The sequence below is a fragment of the Pleurodeles waltl genome, chromosome 6, assembly GCF_031143425.1.
Source record: "Pleurodeles waltl isolate 20211129_DDA chromosome 6, aPleWal1.hap1.20221129, whole genome shotgun sequence".
Classification (NCBI taxonomy): Eukaryota; Metazoa; Chordata; class Amphibia; order Caudata; family Salamandridae; genus Pleurodeles; species Pleurodeles waltl.
In genome coordinates this window covers 200,301,978-200,327,663 of record NC_090445.1, presented here as the reverse complement: position 1 = coordinate 200,327,663, position 25,686 = coordinate 200,301,978, and the positions used below count along the sequence as shown (strand labels likewise).

The window sequence follows — 25,686 nt, the reverse complement described above, 5'->3', positions numbered from 1 at the left end:
AGCTCAAATAACATTTGAGCAATAGAAGTACATACACTCAGAGATGCTTATAAAACACCGAACATATGCTCTCCTTCAGTTATTGTGAGAGAAATTCCCACTCTTTTCGTAAGCTTTGAATAACAGTTCACAGTTTTTTCCCTGGCAGCATATTACTTCATATGCTCTTATCGTGTGACTGTTCTTCCTTTTCTTATTTTTGAATTCTCCTCTTCTCTTTAAAAGTTCACAAATAGTCTCTTGAGATTCCAGCAGATAGTGCCTGAGTCTTATGCAGGGATTATTCACAAGTCTTCACGTTTTTATTTTTTTGTGGAATTGTTGCGGACGAGAAACAAAGAATAGTGCACTAACCTTGTTTTCTCTTCTTTTGCTTGCTCTTTCTTTCATTGCAGGTTACGCCCTCACATGTTGGACTGACCAATGGGCCAATTCCTGAATGGCAGCAGCCACAAAGAGGACTCCCCACCATCGCTTACAGTAGGTCCTTTATGGAATGAAGGGATCAGAGAAGTCAGATAAACTGCTCAGAGATGACTGCAGGGGCGCAGATGTCAATGGGTCAAGCTAGGAAGCTTGGACCAGGAAGAAGAGGGTGTGATGATCCAGGAGAGTGGGAGTAAGTGGGGTAAGTGTTCTTTTTTGGGAAATAAAGCTAAGCACCCAACTGGGCTCTGACCAAGTATCTATAGCTAGATAGCGTTTTCTAGAAGGGCACATGTATCATTTTGGAAAGTCCCTGACTGGAAAGTCCCCGTACTGGTAGCACATTGATCACTCTGGAAAGTACCTGACTGGAAAGTCTGCAGGCACATGAATAATTATCAAGCACTGGTGAATAAATACAATAACAGAAAAAAGGTAATTATTGACGCAAGACTTGGACAACCATGTGGAACAAAACATGAGGCCTTTTAGTCAAACATAGGTATAATTGCAAGTACATGGAACATTGCAAACACAAAGATAATTTAAAGGTTTGGTATAGGCAACAGTGATTCCAAACTTAGTGCAAATACTTAACCTAAGGTGTGTGAGATTGAGGAGCGGTTACATGATTTATGAAGCGATAAGTTGCAGAACATAAGGTACATGCTTGGCCTCAGGAATTAGGGATGATAACAGTACAACCGCAACATATAATACACCCATTTTCCTCACACCTCTGATCTCCACCTCTCCCAGATTACAGCCCCAAACTGAAAGTGACACATCGGTCACCACCGTCTGCTCTGGGTACCACCATTGCAGATCTCTTGAAGTCTCCTCTGAAATCTGGACACGATCGAAGAGATTCCCCTGGTACTTCATCCAGTGGGACCGAATAGATCCCACTACAGAGCCCACATATGCCATCTGGTGTTCTTTACCAGCAGGATGAAGGAGTCCATCAGACCCAGCAGCCTCAGAGTCGTCTGTCTCACTGAGATCCAGGACCAAAGCTGAAACATCAGGATCATAGCCCAGATGTACTGGACTCTCTGCACTGGAAGAAAGGCATGAATCTGCACAGTGTCTGGAATAGCTCTTATGAAAGGAAGCATCTGAGGAGTCAGAAGTGACTTCCGCACATTGATGATGAACCCCAACAAGTGAAGAATGTAGGCTGTAGCATGGAAGTGGTTGACGACTCGCTGAGGTGAACCTGCATTCAACAGCCAGTCATCATGGTTGAGGAAGACTTGAACCCCCAAACTAAGAAGATAACAGTCACCAACGCCATCATTTTCATGTCCACACAAGGGGCACTGATGAGGTCAAAGGGGAGCACAGCAAACTGGAAATGAGTAGCAGCCTCCACTTACTTCAGGTGTCAGAACCCTCTTGATGGTTCCCTTGGACAAAAGCACTTGCACTTTCTGGTGTAACAAGGACAGTTGGTCCTCCGACATCTGTTGCACAGAAGGTAGTGTGATTGGCAGGTGTTTGAGAAAAGCAAGGGCATAACCCAACCAAACAATTTGTAGCACCCACTTGTTGGACATAACAGGCTGCCATTCCAGTAAAAAGTGCTGTATTCTGCCACCCACTGGGGGGCTGTGTGTGGAGGAGGTTGCACTAGAGAAATCTGGGAGGGGCAGGAGAGGTGGAGGATTGGCCAGTACGATGCCCCTGCTGTCTGAGAGGTCTGTGCGAGCCCCTGTCATGACCAGGAATGTGCTGAGAAGCCTGCTGGCTTTGCAGGTATGGTTGGTATTGGTGTGTCTAGAGTCCCGTATGGTAGCCACAGGAGGGACAAAAGGAGGAATGTGGTTGGCAAGAAGAAACAGACAATGGGCAGCTCCTAGGAGCAAGCCATGACCCTGCTATCCTTGAAGCACTCAAGCACTGCATACATTTTTTCGCTGAACAGGTGAAAGCTGGCATGTCCATGAGGTTCACCTTGACATCCCCCAAAAAGCCAGTTGACCGTAACCAAGTGTGGCATCGAAAAGCCACTGTGCAACCAATCACTCTGCTGAGGGAGTTTGTGGAATCCAACCCACATCAGATAGTGAATCTTGCTTCAACTCGACTGTCAAACATGGCTTGTGTCAGGAACGCCTGAGCCTCCTCTGGGTCCATGGGCAGCGCCTGTAACCCAGAGACTTAAAGAGCGAGGGAATATCTGCTCAAAAGGCAAGCAGTGTTGACCCACTACAAGGCTACCTGGAAGAAAATAAGTTCTTCTTCCCAAAGGTCTCCAGGCATTTGTATTCCCTATCCAGAAGGTATTGCTGTTGAAGCTTGCACCACCAAACTCTCGGGGTTGAGTGCTGTGTGAGGAATGTAAGAGCCCCTGGCACAGGATGGTGCCAACATGCAATCTGACGGTTGGCTGGGATCCTGGAAGAGGTCTTGGAACAAGCCCCCAGGAGGAAGTCCTTTAGGACTTTGTTAAAAGGAAGCAGGGTCTCCTCGCTGGCGCCTTCACTTCTACTGATGGGATCTGGAGATCCAGGACCTGAGCAGCCCTCCCATCACCATTGCAAATGATGTAGACTCTTCAATGGCTGGTCCAGGTGGAAAGACTAATCCACAGTCTGGCAAGGTGTCCAGCCGGCTGGCATCACCCAACTCCTGATACCAGTGGGAAGGTGAGGGAAATGTCAACAAATGGGTCAAAGGCCCTGTATTCACTGTCCTCCATAAACTCTCAAAAGGAGAGAGGTACACTGTCTGAGCCTGAAGTCAATCAGCTCCAGCCTCCACATCAGACGTGGTTGATGCGGCAGTGCCTCTGAGGGGAGAATATGTCCACCCTCGCCTTGCAGCGACCGGGATGATGGGGAAAGCGTCAAGGCACCAAGTTCCGGTGAGGGTAGCAGAGCCAAAATGCCACTCGGGACGGGATTTGGTCTGAATTTGGGGGGATCCAGAGGAGGACCTGGGTATGACACCTCTTGGTTCCTTCTGGCCTGAAGGCATTCCAGAGGGTGTTGGTTGCTTGTAGATAAGGGACTTGGCATCAAGACCGCCAGCTCCAGGAAACTCTGGGAAGCACAGAGAAGGAGTCACGCAGGCTCCGCGGAGGCGTGCGGGTGCAGGACCTTTAGGCACAGGGAAGGTGAAGTTGACTACTTCCTTTTCTTTTTGGACTTACCTGATTTTGAATTAAAAGTCAAACAGCCGCAGGAATGTCTCAAGGAGTGGGCCCGAAATTGTCCCCAGGACCAAGACCATCCTCGTGAGCAGGAACGTTACAGGTCTTGTGTTGTGCTGTGAGAAATGTTAGAGACCTCTCCCGAATTGCCTTTGTGTGCATCAAAAGGCAGTCCGAACAGGACTTGGAGTTGTAAGTTGACCCCATGCATCAAAGGCAAACTAAGTGAGAATCAGTCACAAACATATGCCTGTGACATTACCCACAAGGCTTAAAGCGTGTATGTTTCTGAGGGGCACACTGAAAAAGATTTTAGAAAAAAATGGCTTGAGAAAAATTGAGCAAAAATTAGCCAAAAAGTAACCAAGGTAGCCCTCCAGAACTGAGACAACCGTTGGCGTGAAAAGAAAGGATCTGATGTCTTTGCACTGGGGTGGTGCCCATATAGGCACTGCACATGTCACATCAGGTGAAGATAATGTCGATGTGTAGCCATCTGCGCCTCCTACTGGCGCACGAGGGTTCAGCTCAAGTTTATCTGGATCAAGTCTGATGCCAGGAAGATATTCTAAGGTAAGGAAACTGAGATCTGAGCTGGGTCTGGTGGCTGAGTGGGCTAATGTGTCCACTGGTGGGGCCTGTGTTAGACCTCATGGTCACATGTTCAAATCCTGCTGGGTCCACTCAGCCTTACATCCCTCTGAGGTCAATAAAATGAGTACCATTGCATTGGGTAACAATAAACAGTTATTCATCACCAAGATACCCTTCTGGGTGAATGTGCGCTTTACAAATACACATCTTATGTTATGAGGTTAGAAGTCTCTTCCAGTAGCAGTATCCAAGCTCCAAAAACAATTCTGGAAAATTGTTTATGAATTAAAAAAAAATAGTGTCCCTTTTCTAATACCACAACCTTAGGAAATCTGTAGTGCTATTGCTTTGTATTGCACTAAAACTGAGTGGGTATACAGTGAAATACAACAGAATTCTGATCTTTTTTGACACATCATGAGTGAGATCTGAAAAGAACGTGCCCAATCTTCTGTTCCAAGCATTTAGACCTGTCTCACTATGTACAGCACTCTGTTGGCTAACTTTGCGTTACAGAAATACCAAATACATACATACATCCAGCCTGAAAGACCTGAAGAATCTACATTTGTCAGGCTTCCAGAATGATCGCTCACCAGCCAGAGCACTTGAAAGATTACCTCTTTCTCCATATACAGCTTTACCTTCAAGGGATATAATTAATCAATCAATAATTAAACAAGCTGTATGCAAGAGGTAGTAATTCTGCTATTAAATAAACCAGTTGTAGTTGCTAGTCTATGCAGCCTTATGTTTTAGCACACTAGCATATCTTTGATAACACACAAGCTTGCTTTACATAAGGTCAAGGCATGGAGGCAGCAATCATTCCAATCCTGGATGTTCCTGGATAATCTATGGATGGCAACTGATGGCAACTAATTCCATTGTAGAGTCCAAACTGGATGCTATGAGGCTCTAAGGATTTTGTTTTTGCTGTTGTTTTACAGATGGGGAGCGACCCCTTAGGCAAGGGTCGCTCCCCTGGAGGGGCAAATTGTATTTAGGCCATCTCTGCACCCCTTGGGGGCAGATCAGCGGATTTTAGGTCAATCTGCCCCCAAGGGGGGCAGAAACAACTAGGCACCGGGTTTTTTTTTTTTGCCCCAATGTCACGCAAGGGGAGCGACCCCGTAGGCAAGGGTCGCTCCCCGGGGGGGTTAGTGGGACAAATTTATTTTAGCCCATTTCTGCCCCGGCCTATTGTTATTAGGCCGATCTGCCCCCAGGGTGGGCAGAAACCTCTAGGCGCCAGGGCTAAATTTTGTATTGTGGGCTTTTTTTTTGTTTGTTTTTTAAGAGATGGGGAGCGACCCATTAGGCAAGGGTCGCTCCCCTGGGGAGAAAATTGTATTTAGACCATTTCTGCCCCACTTGGGGGCAGATCAGCGGATTTTAGGTCAATCTGCCCCCAAGGGGGGCAGAAACAACTAGACACCGGGGATTTTTTTTTTGCACCAATGTCACGCAAGGGGAGCGACCCCGTAGGCAAGGGTCGCTCCCCGCAGGGTTTAGGGGGGCAAATTTATTTTAGGCCATTTCTGCCTCCCCTGGGGTCGGCTGATCTAATGGCCAAAATCCACAGGTAGGCACTTTGCAAAAAACACCTCTGTTTTCTGTGAAAAAATGTGATGTGTCCACATTGTGTTTTGGGCCATTTCCTTTCGTGGGCGCTAGACCTACCCACACAAGTGAGGTACCATTTTTATCGGGAGACTTGGGGGAACGCTGGGTGGAAGGAAATTTGTGGCTCCTCTCAAATTCCAGACCTTTCTCACCGAAATGAGAGGAAAACGTGTTTTTTTGGTCCAATTTTGAGGTTTGCAAAGGATTCTGGGTAACAGAACCTGGTCAGATCCCCACAAGTCACCCCATCTTGGATTCCCCTGGGTCTCTAGTTTTCAAAAATGCGCTGGTTTGCTAGGTTTCCCCAGGTGCCGACTGAGCTAGAGGCCAAAATCCACAGGTAGGCACTTTGCAAAAAACACCTGTTTTCTGTGAAAAAATGTGATGTGTCCACGTTGTGTTTTGAGCCATTTCCTTTCGTGGGCGCTAGACCTACCCACACAAGTGAGGTACCATTTTTATCGGGAGACTTGGGGGAACACAGAATAGCAAAACAAGTGTTATTGCCCCTTGTCTTTCTCTACATTTTTTCCTTCCAAATGTAAGGCAGTGTATAAAAAAGACGTCTATTTGAGAAATGCCCTGTAATTCACATGCTAGTATGGGCACCCCGGAATTCAGAGATGTGCAAATAACCACTGCTTCTCAACACCTTATCTTGTGGCCAATTTGGGAATACAAAGGTTTTCTTGATACCTATATTTCACTTTTTATATTTCAGCAAATGAATTGCTGTATACCCGGTATAGAATAAAAACCCATTGCAAGGTGCAGCTCATTTATTGGCTCTGGGTACTTAGAGTTCTTGATGAACGTACAAGCCCTATATATCCCCGCAACCAGAAGAGTCCAGCTGACGTAACAGTATATTGCTTTCAAAAATCTGACATCGCAGAAAATAGTTACAGAGTAAAACGTGGAGAAAAATGGCTGTTTTTTTCACCTCAATTTCAATATTTGTTTATTTCAGCTGTTATTTTCTGTAGGAAACACTTGTAGGATCTACACAAATGACCCCTTGCTGAATTCAGAAGTTTGTCTACTTTTCAGAAATGTTTAGCTTTCTGAGATCCAGCATTGGTTTCTCACCCATTTTGGTCACTAACTGGAAGGAGGCTGAAAGCACAAAAAATAGTAAAAATGGGGTATGTCCCAGTAAAATGTCAAAATTGTTTTGAAAAATTGGGGCTTCCAATTCAAGTCTGCCTGTTCATGAAAGCTGGGAAGATGGTGATCTTGCCACCGCAAACCCTTTGTTGGTGCCATTTTCAGGGGAAAAAACACGCTGCCTTCTGCAGCCCTTTTTTCCCATTAAAAAAAAAAGATTCACTGTATTTTGGCTAATTTCTTGGTCTCCTTCAGGGGAACCCACAAAGTCTGGGTACCTCTAGAATCCCTAGGATGTTGAAAAAAAAGGACGCAAATTTGGCGTGGGTAGCTTATGTGAACAAAAAGTTATGAGGGCCTAAGCGCGAACTGCCCCAAATAGCCAAAAAAAGGCTCAGCACAGGAGGGGGAAAAGGCCTGGCAGCGAAGGGGATATAAAACCAGTGTACAGATTAAAATACTAATACTGTATCTTGAGAATAGGATCATCTAGCAAAAAATTATATGACAGTTTTTAATAGTTATTAAAATTTTAATTTAATTGTGAAGGTGAATTTTGCAAAAAAAATATTAAGGAAAAGTAACTTTTAGGACTGAATTGTCAGGGTGCTAATTAGCGTTAGCCACTGTCTGCTTAGCCTATGCTTACCCTTCAGTACATATGAAATGCCTCCCAGGAGCAAACAATAGGCTGACCTAAATGGGCAGATATGACTAAACTGAGTTCAACAGAATATGAATGGTGGGACTAAGGGCCTTCTTTTGACAGTCAAATCCTACTTGATAGGTCCGTTGAGCCACATGCATCACTCGATGCACTCTTGAAAGGGAGTGGCTGAAGACTTTGACCATCTTGAAAATGTCCTGGCCCATGGCAGTTGCAGCCCATTTGCAGTAAGGCAAGCATGAAACACTGCATAAGGAGGTAGTTCAGGGCCGGCAAATGTTTACTGCATAGGTTTGGGAGGGGCCAGGAATCACCACCACCCACTAGCTAGTACCAGGCTTAAATTTGGCATCCCCAGGCACCCTCTTCAGAACTCTTTCTGGACCTGCAGAAGACTAGACCTACTCCCTCGTGTACCCAGGACAAAAAAGGGGAATCCAGGAGTCAGTTGGCTGACTGCCTGTGTCCCTACAGGAAGATCACAAGCTGCAAGAGGCCTTTCCTTGGAAGTAGCCAGCTGACCAGTGGCAACTGGACTGGGACTGGACCCTGCTGTTGGCTTCTACTTGACACCCTGTGAGCCTTTAAGTGCCTCCTCTGAGGTACTGGGGGCCTCAGAAGTTCACTCCTGTGGTTGGCTGGGACCATCGCAGGCAGCCTCAAATTGCGCCAGGTCGACTACTAACTATCACTGGAGCTTCATGGTTTTTGGTGCTATTTTCACTTAAAACTGTCTCTGGTTCCCCTTGCTGGATTTTTGTCATTGTTTTGTCATTTTGTTTATTCATTTTCTCAATTCTTCTAGTTCATTATGGGATTTTTATTGTTCGGTGTTTTGACGTTATTACTGTTTTGGTACAGCATAAATACTTTCCACATTGACCTAAGTGAAGCCTGTCTGCTCTGTGACATAACGACCAGGTGACTGAGCTCAGGTTAACTTAGTGACTTGTAGGGTTCAACCTAACAAAGGTTATGATTATTCCTTGACGTGGGCAGTCACTCACTTCAGATAATAATCCAGTTTCCTACATCCACTTACTCTGTCCCATCATCTAGATTTTTCTGTCCATCACATCTCTGTAACTTATCTAAGACTGTCTAATTGGAGCAATATCTTTCAAAACCTTATGTGCATATCTTTCAAGGGCCACTCTCTTTGTTTCCACCTGTTCCAGAGATGATGCATATTCTACTGGATCTAACTAACATCCACTCTTAATGTGTTCTCCTGAGTACCCCTCCAGAGGTGAAAGAGGGGACAACAGTTGGGAAACATCCTGGTGGCAGCCTCTTCTGACGATGTGAGGAAGCGGGTGTTCAAGATGTTCCTTGGACTTTGGCACCAAGGAACGCTAGGCTTGGGTGCATGCAGGGGCAAAAAATAAATACACAGGTGGGACATCTGCAACTCACAGCTGCAGACATACATCCCTATAGTATCCCAACAAAAATAATTAAAAACAACTCTATTGTAATTATTGCAATACAACAAAAAACAGGAATATGCACAGAGATAAGGCTCCGTTTCACATTGACTTAGCTATCTCTGAACATAAATATGTTGAAGCCATAGGAAGTACGGTGGAGGCATTTGACAGACTCCAACCTATTTGTCGTCAACTTTCAGAGATGGTTATGTCTGTTTTCAGCATCAGAATCTTGTGGGTTAATCTAGGGTGCCACGATACAGCCTATTGTAAGATTGTGTAAGAGCAGGTTCGCCATATCGCATGACAAAATTGACACATCCATTACATCAACTACCAGTATGTCGTCAAGGTAAGGAGATGTGGAGTTAAGAATAGTAAATCTGTACTTCTCTATATGTAATTACAATGATGATACAGTGGGTGAAATATTTCTGTGGGTTGATAGTTTCAACCTCAGTATATTGGCATACAACAATTGTGTGAGGTTCTCAATATCGAGGTTCTTAAAAGTAATGGCATTAAACTGTGTTTCACAGTTGCTACTTCAGCTTGTTGGTATTAGATGCACTAGGAAGGCATTAGGTAACTATGGGCAAGGAAGTGCCTTCTCCACATAATGTCTGTGCTTGTCCTCGTACATAGTCCTGAAAGTGCTCTATTCCAGAAGGCAGGTAGAACACGGAGGCACACCCTTAGCTTCTCTTGAGGGGTTGGCTTAGCCAGGACAGACCTGGCGGCTTATCTTGTGTCAATTTTCTTCACCTAAGATACAGCTCCTAATTCAGAACAGAGCGGTCACCTTTGGCTTTACGGAAGCATACATAGACAACACTCAGAATGCATCAGCTTGTCTAAAGAAAGGACAGGGGCGATAACATAGTGCCCTGACGCCATACAGCAAGGTAGAAACCCTAAACCAGAAGTAAAGCACAGACAAACTATGTGCAGCAGGAGATATTTGGATAAAAAAGGAGCTGGCTTGACAAAACTAGAGAGGAGGATAGTTCTTCTAAACACATAGAAAAATGCTGATACTGCAGTGAACTTCACTGACTTCTTCCATAGAGTTCTGGGCAATTTTGTGGGTACAACAATAAAGATTTTGGTCTGGAAGGAAGATGGTCAATGTAGCTCTCAAAGCTCACATCAAAGTTCCAAGTACAGGAATGTCTTAATTCTAACTCCTATCAACTCACACTCTGTACTTCACGGTGCTCTTGCCCCATCCTTACTGCCACTACCCCACTGCATCTTCTGCCCCTGCCTCCCTGTCCAACCAACCACATGTCACAGGTAGGCTATCTGCATATTAACCTGAGTGGCATGAACATTATCTGGATGCTTTTTGTATTCATAAGGCTCTTCCGTCACTGCCTCTCCTGTTACACACACCCATCTTTATTTTACCCCAGTTTGCCTTCCGAGGGTTCAGAGCAGCCTTCAGGATACATTGATGACTTTACAAACAACCAATCTAATAGAGCAATGTCTCCCTCAGTCACTGAAATCCAAAAAGAACTTTCTAGTGTCTTCGAAGCTTTTCCCTCATATAAGACATTACTAATCTTCCACTGCAGGATTTAATTCTTGCCTACGGCAATTCTGCCTCACTTCCGTGTTACTCCATTGCTATGCTTTAAAGACGCCTCTTCCCCTTAACCCACTGCTCTAAAAGAGATCTTTCTCTTTAGGATTGTGGTAAGTGTTAGAGTGAACCTTCCCTTAAAGGCTGATTGAGCATGGTTAAGTGCTGATGACTTTTATGTTTTTTTATAAGAAGGAATTCTGTTATCTTGGTGAAAGGTGTGAAATGTGATTCAAGATTACGTTGTGGTACATAGCTAGATTGGCTGCTGCCATTACGCCATATGTTGGTGTGTGTCTCATGTGTGCCTTATATTTCCTAATAGTATACCTTCCCGTTATAGTTGTCTGCCTGTCCTGTGTTACCATCTACCAAGGGTGTAGCGTAGACCATCCAAATTGTGTTAAGGCTTAGCCAGTTCCCTAAGCAGAAGAGTCACGGCCGCACATGGACTGTCCTGTAGGAAAGAGTCAGATGGGAGCTGTCTCATCACAGCTTATCGGCCTGCTGGGAAATCTTCCCATTTTCCCACAAACGAGTTTGTCTTCATACTCAAGTATGGGCAGGTCTGGGAACGATAGAGTAATCCTACAAAGAATGAATGGAGACAAAACAAGCTTTATGTGCTGCCACCTGAAAAGAAGGGGGAGGGAGGGGCCACCACATAAAAGGATAACAGCAAAAGGATTCGCAGTGGCGAGGGTAAGGATAGGCGACACACAGGACACCGCAGAAGAAGGAAGAAGAGATGAAAGAACGCTGGGGAGAGTGCGGAGGGAGCTCTGCATGCTCACGTGTCCTGGAGCCGGGATGGGGAATAGCAGCCCGTCTCCGCAGGAGGCCGCACTACAGGCAGGATCTGGTCTGTTGCGAAAGCAGGGAAAAGTTTCACCAGTAAGAAAGTTGATAATGGGAACATCTGGGAAATGTCCAGATATGTCAATCTTTTCTGATTTGACAGGCACACGGTTGCGTTTTTAAGTCCTGTCAGCTACCAACTTTTGTTGTGTCACAACACTACAACAGTAAGTCACTATTAAACAGTCACTGTTGCGCTTTTCATAGTAGTCGGTGCAAGTCCAGTGGCAAACACACAAGCATGGTGTCCCTTAGCCGAGGACTGGGGCTTCCAGGTCGCTTTGTTTCTTTATCAGGGCAGCTTGAAGGAAGGTGAGTGCAGTGAATTATGGTGAGTATGAAGGGTCACGATAGATACCTTTTAGTCCTGAGAAAACTACTACATACTTAAGCATTACGGAGAATAAGAACTCAGGGTTATGTTTTTTTTTTTTTTTTTTAGTGGTGGACCCAAGAGAATAAGTGAGTTCAGTGAGTACCAAACAGCATGTTAAGTGGGTAGGAAGCCTTTTAAGCTAGTGTGAATAGGACTCTGTGTTTCCTCCTGTCCCCAAGCCACACTCAGAGAGAGGGGCAATAGTTAGGAAACAAGTATACGATCCAACACCACCTACACAGTAGGGACAGCAATAGGAGGGAGTTGCACGGGACAACACAGTACAGATTCCCCTATGTGTATAATGAATGACTCTCGCTGCTGGGGTTTTTGTGATTGTTGTGACTGGTGGATGCCAATGATGAGGAATAACGAGAGACTATCATTTTCAGCTGGTCCATTGTTGCTCCTGTGAGGTGTTCCCAAGCCTTTCTGTCCCTGTTTTCTCTATACATTGAGTGGAAGGTATGGATGCCAACAGAAACTACTTAAATAGGATCATACACCTAGAAAATTGTGCCCACACTCAGATTTCGGGGGTGGACCTTGATTAACTTATATCCATGCACATACATTCAGGCTTTTTTGAACTGTAGTTCTGATTTTATCAACCAGGAAAGGATGAAAGCCTTAGTGAGTTTCCCAGGGATTTAAGAATGTGAAATGTAGTTTACATCTAATCTCATCAGGCATCTCCTTACTCAAACTCGCTGAACGTTTTCATCTGCTATCCAAGTGAATGAAGCCTCAGGAGAATAAATAGGTGAAGGGATTCGAAAAAAAGTTAATCTTTTTATAGAGCAAAGGGAAGATGAGGTCTGCAAGACAGAGACAACCAGCAACTGCTTCCGAAGATATACACTTTGCAAGGAGTTAGTGCATGGGTAGAGCCCATGTGAGCTGAAAGGATATGGGAATCAATTCCTAAGGATGATCCTGGACAGCCTGTGCGTGAGTAGGAAACGCATTACCAAAATATCTTCACTGACACCTAGAAGGACTGTCACAGAAGTGGCATGCTTCAAACTATGGAACATTGGATATGTAGATGTGTTCATTTGTGTCCCGGTATCCCGGTGACCATAGTCAGGGACATGTTTGAGTAGATTAAAAAATCACAAACTTCTAGCTCCCTCTGACGACAGCACTGATTTCTTCACCAGAAGCAGCTAATCTGTTCAGTCCAGCGCAGTGTACTGTGGACCATCAGCAATGGAAGGCTCTGAAACTGTGTTCATAAAACTCACAGCAGAAGCACAGCCAGAGGAACACATGATACTATGCGCTCTCTGCCCTATATTCAGGGTTCTTGAACCTAGTCAACACTACTTGCTCTACATATTGTTGTGCTGCAGATTGTATTGATGCATGTTTTCCTTCCTGATATCACTATGTATACAACCAACTACAGGCACAGGTAGACCATGGGTGGGCACAGGGTGCAGGGAAGTACGGCAGGTATCCATGGATTACTCTGCATGTACATATGATCTTCTCTACGGTCATACACTGTCTTCAAGCCCTTTCTTTAGTGTTCAGAAAAAGCCTCCACTAGATTGTGGACAAACAGATGGAAAGGCACCCACCTTCAGAAGGACATCAATGCTTCTCAGACCTGCCAAGCTCTTGTGGAACTCACTCACAGCAGACTTAAGAGTAAAACCCGCCCTGATTTATTTTCGAAAAAATATAAAAGTCCATCTCTTCTGACAGGCTAAATCAACACATCTGCTCATGCAGATCTTAACCATCTTCCACCCAAAACAAGTGCTAGAACTGAACGTCTACAAATAATGATTGCCTTGTTACTATGGTATTATGTTTTTGTTGTTATTGATGTTTTCTATAGACGTATCTCGTTCTTGTTATAAGTGATTTTCTCTGTAGACGTTATCTTGTTGTTCTATGTAAGGAGCTCTCTTACCTGTTGGTGCTTTACGCTATATAAAACAATTAAACCATTAAATAAACAAATAAATAAAAAAATAAAGCCTAGAGATTTAAGTGACAGCTTTTGGTGAAACATGTCAAGCCACTATTCAGGACCAGAGTGCTGTGGGGTAATACAACTTTTTTACTGATTGAGGAGGAAGAACCTAAGGAATAATAGTGGATTCAGGGTTGTGAGGGATCATTACTTACAAAAATGTAGTACTGGAAGCACAGGTTTAGAGGGGCACATACCCAGAGGTATCAGGCTGCCCTGATGACAGTATTGCATTTAGAAGACTACTACATTTGACTCAGACAAGATGAACATCCACAAACCATATTAGAGGTTGTTGTAAGGCAAGGAAAAAATACTTGAACAGACATTAAACAGACCATATTACCATAGCTATGGAATAAATAATTCAGTGTCCAACCTCCGGTTATATTAGTTATTATCGGAGTGTATAGGCAGCAACATATACATTCAAGCCCAAAGGCACTGAGTAGTGGACAATCAACACAGACTAAAGAGGATAGAGTGCCCCGGCTAAAAAACAGAAATAATTTGTAGAATAAAAAAACCTGGGGTTGCCTTACCACTCATGGAACACTTTATTTCTGAAATAAATTACAAACGTTTATTTTACAGGATGCAAGGATAAAAATTGGATCTTTATCGTCACATGCAGGCTTAGTGCATAGGAATCACGGATGAAGCTAAAAGGTGGGAGGAGGAATACACATAAGTGTTTAACCTCAAAGTTAAACTCAACTAATTGTGTAGTATAAGCGTCATTGAACATATGAAAACTTCATAGTGATTGGTTCTAGAAAGGCCATGTGGGCTGTGCATGCGTGTGTCCGACACATTCCCATCCCTTCTCTATGATCAATTAAATGTTGACAATTTTTGGCATAGAGTAGTACTGCAGATGGGATCTATCTAGTTCATACAGTCAGATTTTCCAGCATGATGACTCCAAACACCTTACCTCATTTGTGATGTAAAGCACACCAGATGAAGCGCATGCCGTTTGCCCTCTCCATAGCCTATGGAATATCTGACTGACTATACAGAAGGCGCTGGTTGGAATAAACAGAGCAAACTATTTTAAATGGGGCATTTTCATTTGTGATTAAAAATAAGCACAATAATGCCCCGAGGAAGGCCTCGCATAAATGACAGAAAAGTGGCTTAACCACCCAAAAGGAAAAGTGGAAAACTGGGGAGAGAAAGCTATATGATTTAGGAAATCAAGCTGAAAGGAAGGGATTAGGGATTACATTAACCTAGGGTGGGTTTGAAATGTGCCTAGAACCACAACAAAGAGAAGTTGAAGTCCTTATTCGACAAATCACTCTAATAAATACTACCTAAGAATAACCTTATAAAGAATGAAGAGCTTTGATGACACAATTGTTGGATGGCTTTCGGCAAGATCGGTGTTATCCCATTAAACGCATGTGACAAGTGGTGTGAATTGTGACAAATTACCTAGGTGCTACAGAGTGAAGAATCATTTATCGCCTTTATCTGTACACGTTCGAAGGAATGAAGCGCTCAAATACTTTGTTAGGAGGCCATAGTATGCTTGTAGGATGTTGGCATTTCCGGCCTTATGTATGGAACTGAGTTCAGGCGCATGCTGACCATAAACCCACAAGTGCACAAAGTGAATGTATAGAAGGCAGAAATACACCTTTCGCGTTGTTTATGTTCCAGGTGTTCAAGGCAGCACTGCACGTGTCTTGTTGAGTTTGCCACTAAATGGGGTTGAAAAGAAGAAGGATGAGGAGGACTGTGTGGTATCCCAAGTGAAGCAAATCAGTGATTGTGCTATTTCCTTAGAGAAGTGGATCCTGTGCATGAATTAGTATGTCATGTTATGTGTTTTGTGAATTGGCAGCCTAGAGAGGATAGGAATGAGGGTGTGTTATCTTTTCTCATAGTTGCCACTGCAATATTAAAATCTGACAAGATTGTGTAGCATGACAACTGCGGATGCAAAGAATTTTTACAATGGCTCATCAAGGGCTCAACTAAATGTGTTATCATGTGGGTTTGAAGTGGCTTTTTGTGTCTAGAGGTGGACAGAGACGTAGAGAGAAGTGTGCAAGACTGTATCTCCTGTGAAATTAGGGGACTATGAAGATGTCCCTCAGTGTTGTTGAATATGCTGAATAGACTTGCAGGAGGAGGCGGTAGAAATTAAGATTCTACATTGTACATCAAATGGTGGCCCGCATTCTGCACCAGTTATGATTTTCCAGGATAAATTGTCACTGACAGTGGTGTGCGATTGCCATCCAGGTCTATGGATGGATTGTTGAAGAACCATGGCACTAACCAAGGTGTTAAAAACTGAGGAACACCTGTACTTCCCACCCAAAAGAACGAATTAGTGGCACACTATGGACGGTGAATTAGCATTTATAAGGACATAGTGTAAAGTGCAATGGAATTACTACTACACACTCACATCATAGACTAATGAAGCTCGGCCTAAATGTGAGAAGGCTAATAAGATGTTTAAAGTGGCCCTCATCTTAGACTGGTGGTGCTGTGATAAAGAAATTACACATGAAATTTTAGCAGATATGTTCCACTGAGTGCAGAGTAAATAGAAGGCAAACTATGATGGTTGATGCAGACCAGACGCTTGCATGGTCCTGTGTAGCAAGTACGTGTTGATGAACATTTCAAGGCTGACTTAAAAGGGACTTATGCAGTTATCATAATCAACGATAGTGTAGGTGATGTCCATCATGGTTGAAACTGAAGATCTAGAGCTAGTTCCTATGCTGCGCACTGTGCGATGCGTATCAGAATCTGAGTGATTATTTTGCAGTAGTAGAAGGTGACATTCTAGTGCGTGTGGCTCCTGAAAAGGGAAGAGGGCTTGTGGAGTGTTGCATTAAAGCGAAGTACCATAATCAGGAGTTTGTGTGATGAATTAAGCAGAAAGTGAGAGCCAAGTAATGTGAAACCCAGCAAAGATTGTGAGAAAAGAATGAAGGTAGAGGATTTTTGGTAGCAACTTCAAAACTAAGGGCGTGTTATGCGGAAGCCAACAAACATGTTTCACTGTACCAGATTTTCAGGATTGCCTGATGTGGTTCTTACCATGCCTGATGTGGTTCTTACCATGCCAATCTTGGTAATTGTGTTACTTATATAAGATGTGTTGTAGTTATTACAGTGTTTGTTGCGTATAACAGAGGGTGATGGGTTGGGTTATACCATTCTCATCATTTGTGTGTTCTGTAATGACATCCTAGAGTGTGGCAATTTGCGGTGATGCAAATGCTGGCACCCAACGATAGGGATATGCTATGGGGTTGAGACTGTGACCTGGCATGTGCTGGGACCGCTAATACAATTCTGCAAGGTCTACCCATCTGTGCCTATTTATTTCAAATCATCCATGCAGCATATATGGTGTTGGCTCCCAAGCAATCCAATTCAGTGCTGATTATTAACATGCATGACCCCTTTTTGGCAAAATAGGGATAAACTGTTTTAGCTCAATTGTTGAAATTGCACCCTAATTCGGATAAGTGGCACAGTGCGGAGCATACATTAATTCCCAGCATGATACAACAATATTAATATGTTGCAAAATTAATACTAAATAACTGTGGAAGGATCATAAACGGTACCATTAAAGATAAAGAAGGGCATGGGAAAGAGCATACACCAACTGACAGCATTTTTATACACAACTACATTTTTGCATAAATACATGTCAATTCAAGACAAAACGTGTTCACAGGACTCCATGTTGGAGGAAAATAACATTGCTGATGGAAATATATGCATGTTATGAAAGTGAACATGGCAACGTCAGACTAGGGACATGCGAAGCCTCACTACCTGCAACCCAGGTGACTCTCCCTAAAAATACTAGCAAGCCTTGTTAAAGTGTGGATCCAGGAAACACAGCGCTGCTAAGGGCAACAAAGGTCCATGGCTGCATGGCATCTAGCATACCCATGCACCGAAGACTTCCCCACAGCAAAGACCCCAATCCCCTATTTTTCCTTCTGCCTTACCCCCACGAGACTCTGCCCTCTGTAGGCCTGCAACCATGACAGTAGCAAAGCGCACCCTTTCTCACCACTCCCATAGCGACCACCACAAACTTCATCGCTAACAGTGCTGTGGAATTTCTATTACGCGTGCTCCCCTTTTAAACAGTCTAAATGCGGATGGAGTGTTATTAATGTAACAGAAGCTGCTAAAAAGGATAACACTAGAAAGTAATGAAATGGCCAGAAGAGAGCCAATCAGGTGTCTTTAAAGGTTCACAGTAAGGGGTTTTAGAATATGAGGAAGGGTGTTCTAATATGTACACATAGACCATACATTCCATCGATACAACCTCAACATTCACCCACCTCTTGTATTCCTAACCCCCCCGGACACTTAAGTACAATCTGTGATCTTGAAGTCTGCGCAGAGATACCAGCTGCCAGACCACAAACCACTGCACCCCTTTCAAGGAGGAGTTCACACTAAGTGCACACTCCAACTTGCCTCCTTCAGACTTTACAATTAAAACCCGGATGGAAAATTGCAATCTCATACAAAACTGTAAAGAGGTTTGTTCAAACGTACACCTCGGCTATGATCAGTTTTATAGTTTGGTTTTCCAAGGGGTGATTTGTAGTTGCTGCCGTTTCACAGGCTAGGGGTTGCTTGCTTGATTCCGATGCCACTGCAATGTGCCTAGGTTAGATTTACTTGAAGATTTTCAGCAAGATGTTTATAGGCAGGCTTATGAAAAGCAGCCTCACTTAAGGTGCCATTGTTAGCGAATCACACAGAAAGTGAGGGCAGGAATGCTTGCAAATAGTCTAGCCCACTGCCAATTGTTCTGGGTAGCATTCCAGTCGATCGTTTTTTGCCCACTTTCCAATTCTGCCTTATGTAAATCAGTACTAACCCTGCTCCTCAAAGAAATATACTACCCCGAACTGTGAGGCGAGGCCCACCCAGATGAGACCACACGCAAACCAAGACCACTTTCAACCTTATTAGGACTTGTAAATGAGGTATAGATTGGATCTAATGGCACAGTGAGCAAGGGGCTCATAGCTGAGCATAACCTTGGCCACTTGGGGTGTTAAACTAAACACGCAAATAGTTATGGGAGGAATGCTTGGAAATAGTATAACCACTGGTAATCCCTTGGGGTAGCATTCCAAACCAACATTTGTCTGGGTCTAATTTGAGATGGGCAAAAACAAATGATGTGCTGGGATGCTACCCTGAGCAACTGCCTTTGAATAAACTAATTGCACCTTTTGTGTTTGATGTAATGACATAACTGGCCAACGGTATGGCCAAACTTCGGACTCGTGCTCTTGGTCACTGGAACCAAGTTGCACCTGACTGAAGAGTTCCAACTAGGCTAATATTAATCTTGGGTTGCTTGTGTTCTGGTTCAGAGATGACCTGGCTTTGCAGGTCAGACTGGACTGTTCCTACTTGAGCAGGACCATGGTTGATTTTCAAATAGATGGGTCTAATCTGAGGTGGCATAGTGGGCAAAAAATGATGGGTTGGAATGCTACTCCAAGTGATTGCTAGTGGTTAGGCTAGTGGCAAGCATTCCTCTTATTACTTTTTGTGTGTCTGATGTAATGCCCAAGAGTATGCCCGAGCATACTGCAACCAACTGAAGAAGGTTTGGGTCTAATGTGAGGTGGCACCGTGGGCAACAAAAATGGTGGGTTGGAATGCTACTCGGAGTGATTGGCAGCGGTTAGACTATTTGCCAGCATTCCTCCCATTACCTTCTTACACCTGGCTAGCTGTTTTTTCAGATGTGCTGGGATTTGAAAACTAAGCAGTAACTTCATCGCACAAGCACATGACTAAAATAGTAAGAAGTAGGATTTAAGTTTACCTTCAAAAAAGGCCAAGAATCCTAGATTTTAATTCAATTTTGTGAAACGTGTAGGTAAAAATATTGCACCCCCTTAAGAAGTGCATACCAGAGACATGTGTTACATCCAGTAATATATGTTTGTTGAGAGAATTAAATTCTGTAATAGGTATTATGTTATTACCTGGCATTTCGCACTGCGGTTCTGGCTGCAGTGTTATGGAAGCATGCGCAATCGCTTGGTCAGTCATGGCTGTCAGCTTGCCGTGACTGGTTGCTCTGCATGTGGGACCTCTTTCCAATACAGGGGTGTAGATACCATTGGTGCTGCAAGTACGGTGGTACCGGGGTGCAGAGCCCTCCAGCAGCCCTTTGAACCCTAATAATGGCTGTATTCACTTCCCCAACCGCAGTCAAAAGGGCGATTTTTGTTGTTTGCACCTGGTCCCATGGCATTCTTGCTACACTAATGTTCCAATAAACTTAGTCAACTGTTCTTCTGATGTCAGGTAGTACTTTCCTTCACCCATGACACACCCCAAGGCCAGACTGCTGTAAAAAAAAATATTTCAGACACACGTTGCAACTCATGTGAAATGGAGATGTTGTTGAATGTCTGAAAGGTCTTATAAGTAAAAATGTGCGTTTTTATTGAACAGTGGAGCAGGACTGTGACATTGCTTGAGGAACGTCTTCTCATAGCCTGTGGTACTTTGCCAAGGCCTATTTTCAGTCAAGTACCCTCCCCATACTCACACACCCAACCCCGCAATCTGATACAACAACCTCCTCACACACAAAAAGCCCCAAAACTAAATGGATGCTAAAGCAAGTGATTTTCCTTTTCACCCAAAGTAGAAGAGGCAGATGTTCAAAACAGGAGGTAATGGAAGGTAAGTGGACTTGCTCAAAAGCCGAGATCATCCCCACAGAAAATACTCAGAAGCCCTACGAAATAGTGAAATGGTTGTGACTCCCAAAGACACAAAATACAGAGAATACATGCATACCAGGATCTGAGACACTGTACTGTATATAACGCTTGTTATTGTCTTGCAGACCACTAAAGCACAACACATTGTGAGGGTGTCTTGTTGGAAGTGGATTGTCCTTGTTTCAAGTCTGTGAGGAAATTGTTTCCCCATTGTGCTTGATGACCACTGAGGTGTCATTATTGTGTTACGTGATGCGACGCTTGGCAGTGTGATGGATGAAGAAATGTGAGAGATAGATGCACCCTTTTATAGTCTGTGATATGCTGGCAACTCTGATTATCTCTTCAGATCCCTTTATTTTGTTGGTTATTTTTTCTGTTATGTTCTCAATATGATTTCTTATGAAGACTGTGACAGGAGATGAAAGATTTATCCCCAGCTTCACATTCTCATTGGCTGACAAGTTCTTTGCATACCCTTTGTACTACTGATGGGTCTACTATAACAAGTGTAATACTGTCTCTGTGCATTATATTTTGAAACTATCTGTGATGTTGAAATTATGTTGCCCTGATGATAACATGCTGATTGATTTGAAATGAGTCAAAACTATACAATTGGCCTATTACATCATAAATTGGACTCATTTACAATTATATATCTGGTCCCCTGCCAAAAGGTTCTTCTACCATTTGTATGTACTTGCTTTCTTTTGGGTCAATTTATTTTATGCTTTAGATGCAGTTTCTTCTGGAGTTTTTTGCTCAGTTACACTGAGCGCTGCATCAAACACAATATATTTCTGTTGTACAACATATGACACAATATATAAACTGGACGTCCTGTCAATTAATGGTCTCTTTTGTGTGTGCTTTACCTTACTGTTCCTTCTTAAGGAGGAACACTTAGTTGCTTCTATTTTGAAGATATCTCTAATTCAGGGTTTACCTTGTTGTGTACTACACTCATCTGTTGCAGGAGGTTGTTCACTCTGAGATCTTATGGATCCATGGAAGGTAGCAAGTATTCAGAAAGAGCGAGGGGTATCAGAGATCTGCCCGGTAGATTGCATTTAGAGTGAGATTTGCCAAAATGCACTATGTTAGAAACATCTTTGTTATCATAGGCATTGTAGGATGGTGGTGCTCACAGTATGTGATTGTTCGCCACTTGCAAGGTGAACTGTGTGACCAGCAATGTCTTCAGTCTTTGCGTTCCTGTCTGGTTAACATTAAGTGGTTGGTTAACCCGGCTTGTATAGCCTGTACATGTTCTGACAGGCAGCGTGGCAGCACCCTGTAGTGACAGATCAGTAGGATACTAATATGCACTGGCCTGATGAACACACAGCCACTCAGAGTGTTAAAAGGCGGTACCCTTCATACGACACAATGTGAAATATTAGAGCCCACGACTTAATAACAAAAGTAAAGAACTGTTTAAAAAAATGCCTGAATAACACATTTTAGACAAAAAAGTAGTGCAGGCCTGTTCACTGATGCATCCTGTATCCTCTTCTGTGAAAATGGGCCTGCTTTGTGGAGAAAAAACCCAACTCCTTAGTCAAAGTTCCAGCAGATTTGCTTCAAATGGCTTATAATAGATTCCGAAAGAGGATATGGGTTGTTTGACATAGGCTCATACAAATTCGCATGAAAAAGCAAAAGAATGTACATGTCACCTAGAAATACTAAATGAAAGCAAAGAAGAGAACCACACAGAAACTACCAAATTCAAGAATGCAACTGAAATCAACTGGAATTCTCCCCATAGCAAGTCACTAAATGTTCAATGTCTCATATGCTGGAAATTGGTCCTACTGAATTTATTTGCAATTTTCGAATATGAATTTCTGTTAGGATTTTGTTTAGAAAATAGTTACCCTGTGGCCAAAAGTTGCTCTTTTGGGGCAAGGTAGCAGAACTAGAATATTTACTTTCAAAAAATTGTTAAGATTTTGTTTTGTGTGTGACTGTTAAAATAGCGGGATGGAACGTATATTACTTATGTTTTGTATTTACATGAAAGATTGTTTATACTTTACATTGAAATATTTTAAGGCAAATCATTCTTACACAAAATACTACCTCGAGTCTATAATTTTCGTTTCATTTTGAATGTAAAGTTATAAGCATTCAAAAGGAAAATGGATCATGTCGTTTTGCCCCCTTTTGGTAGAAGTGCCCTCTTTTTGTGACATCACAACTTGTTGCTATGGGAGCAGGTATGTCAAACAGTGGATTATGAATTCTTACTGTACCGAACAAAGCTGGAGTCTGAAAATGGGGGTGGGGCTGGAGAAGGCAGGCAGCGAGGGGGAGAGAAATGCTTTTCGTGCACAAATATCTTAATAACCTGCAATTTGCGGCAGGAACTCGCGGCACCTGAAGGATAACTGGATTTGTGTTTAAACGCCACACTTCTGGCTGTGAAAAGCAGCAGTGCTGAGCTTTGAGGCCATGGTGTTTATAATCCTTTAAGCTGAAAATTTTTTTTTTTTTCTTGGACACTGTCTGACAAATGACGCTCGGTTTTCCGATACAGCTGTCTACTGTGCCTGCGCAACATGACACCAAAACATATATGCAACTACAACCTCCAGCTTATCACGGTGTTACAATCTAAGCAAAATATGTAAACAAAAATGTTTTTTGTTGATTGGGTGGAAATTATCAGTAATGTTGCGCAAAAGGCTATTTATTGCCTTTTAAATTTCCAGACCCAGCCAAATGAGATCTCATTTAAGTTCGTCAGAAGAGCAATCGAACGTCAACAGAAGTGCAACACTTCGGTCCTCACGGAGCAATGTTTGAGAGAAATCACCCTCTAAGGAAGTGACACCACAAGACCTTTCCCCCGATCATGGGCCATTGTGGCTGTTTACAGAAAACTCAATACAGCAGCATAGCTATAAACAGTGATTGAGAGCAGGCACAGACCACAACCTACTGACTCTAACAAACGGCAGACTTAAGATCAGTATTATTTCTGCAATTACTGGTGCTGAAGAGTAGTCTGCAACTAGGTTTGCAAGTGTCCCGAAGTCATGCCTACTATGGTAGGCCAGTGCTGGCTTTAACAAGCTTGTAGTTTAACAGCGTAGGTGTGGCTCCAAAAATGGCAATATGCCAATGTTCAAAGTGCTTTTGGTCACGTTAGTTTGTCTTAAAATATCACCAGAACTTCCAACGTTTCTAGTTTCATAAGTGAGTGCCATTTGGATTTGTAGTTCCGCTGAGCCCACTATGAAAGTAGAATTACAAATCTCGAATGCACAAAAAAACTCTGGACCTGACCAAACACACTTGCGTGTCCCTAGGAAATTGAGAGCTCTGTATGACGCATGACATTAGGTCTCTTTGCAGCTATTCAGTATATGCAGCATGACTACCCCAGGCTAACCTTAAAGTGGCATGGCTGTCATACCTGTCTGGTCATTCTTTATTTACTTTCTGCACACCCTACTCGCTGACCCAGTTTCTTAGTTGCCGAGTGGTCCATGCGGTGTTGGACTGGCCTCTTGGGCAGTCTGGCCTTTCCAATGGGCCACCTGGAAAGGGTCTGTGTGTTGGAATAACGGGACCGCTCATAAGGCGAGTTCAACACTGGTCGCACAGGAAGCATGATACCTTCAGACAGTCCTGATGTTTTGTTAAACAGCACTTTACATGCTGCAATTTTTTAGGCCATACTTGCAAGGTTAAATGACATTAGATGTCCCAAAATGCAACTTCCTGTTGGCGAAAAAGCCAACACTTTACACGCAGGCACTTGAATGCATTCTATTACCGTACTGATAAAGTGAAGTGGATGGGGACTGTATTTTCTCGCTATCTACAATAACCGGCTTGGTGAGAGTGCGCCGCGCTCACGAAGAATCAACCCACCGGGATTAGTACCTGTATATCTGGTATTCACTACCAAGACGGCGAGCACTAAGTAGCCCTGATGAATCAGAGCCTGGCGCATCCTCGTCCCCACGCACATCCGCCTCTCCCTCTCTCTTCACCTGCTTCTCTCCTGCCCTCTCCATCAATCCACTCACCACTTCCGTCCTCTGCCTGAGGACTGGCTAACTCTAATGCCTGCTGCTCGTTTGCGCACAGCATTCAGTCTGTCGCGACCTGTTGCTTACAGCGCAATGAAACAACAAGCCTGCGGAGGTAAGCACTACTGTATGTAATTGTGATGCTTCGCCTGCGTCCCTCACTTTCACCAAAGAAAGGCGCACTCACCAAGTTCAAGTTTCCCAGTTTCATGCGCAAGCAGTGACGTATAGTAGTCCTGGCTTTTTATAATGGTTTAAATGAGAAATACAAAAACCAGCATGTAACGAAAAAACTGGTATGTATGAGCCACTCACCCATGGAACTGGGTAACATGAGACCTCTGTAAACGTAAACCACAATTTCCCAACAGGCCAGGGCCTCTAAAAGGCAAAAGAGACTGGGTGAGTCATGTGACCAAAGACATACAGCTATCTCGGTGCAGCTGAGTCCAGGGTTTCCTATCAGGAAATCTACCAATAGTTTATTTGTACTGAGTGGATTGATATAGCTCTGATTTGCGACAGAAGCAGTGTATCACTAGATCTTTCAAAAGTCATGGGGTCTCTTGGGGGCTAGGTTAATCACACAAATGACTAGTTCGCTTCTAATTTCTTTGCCTCGATTTCCCACCTTACAGCAACACAGCCTCTCATCTGCTAGACCAATAACTTTACCGCTGTTCTCCAGCCAAGCAGGAGCCTGAGGATGTCAGCTGGCTGCAAGAGGAGTCCAGCCCTCTGGGCAGGGAGGGAGGAGCAGGACAGGTGACATTCCAAGGCACCTGGTGCCATTTGAAGTGGGAAGGCCCCAGGCCCGACCTCTCCTAAATCCTGCAGGCACCGGGCTGGAAGAACAGGTAAGGCTGCCATCAGGACAGGGCAGGACAGGCGGCTGCCTCTTTGTTGAGGAACATTGTGGCTAAGAAAAACTGCAAGCAGCAGCCCGGGACAAGTAGGGATTGGTACATCAAACGGCAACAAACAAGAGTTAGGGAGGGAGCGGGCAGCGCCGTCCTGGCAGGAAATAGCTCAGTCGTGAGGGAGGTGGGTG

At 43.7% G+C, this 25,686-nt stretch overlaps 1 long non-coding RNA gene across 1 annotated transcript in view; it reads right to left on the bottom strand.

Annotated features, from left to right (window-relative positions):
- LOC138301900 (uncharacterized) overlaps positions 1 to 24,619 on the bottom strand; it is a 41,519-nt gene extending 16,900 nt beyond the window's left edge. The window contains exon 1 of the long non-coding RNA XR_011205148.1: positions 24,487 to 24,619. This is a non-coding gene — a long non-coding RNA (uncharacterized lncRNA). The remainder of the gene's footprint in view (positions 1 to 24,486) is intronic.
- Positions 24,620 to 25,686: the final 1,067 nt, after the last annotated feature.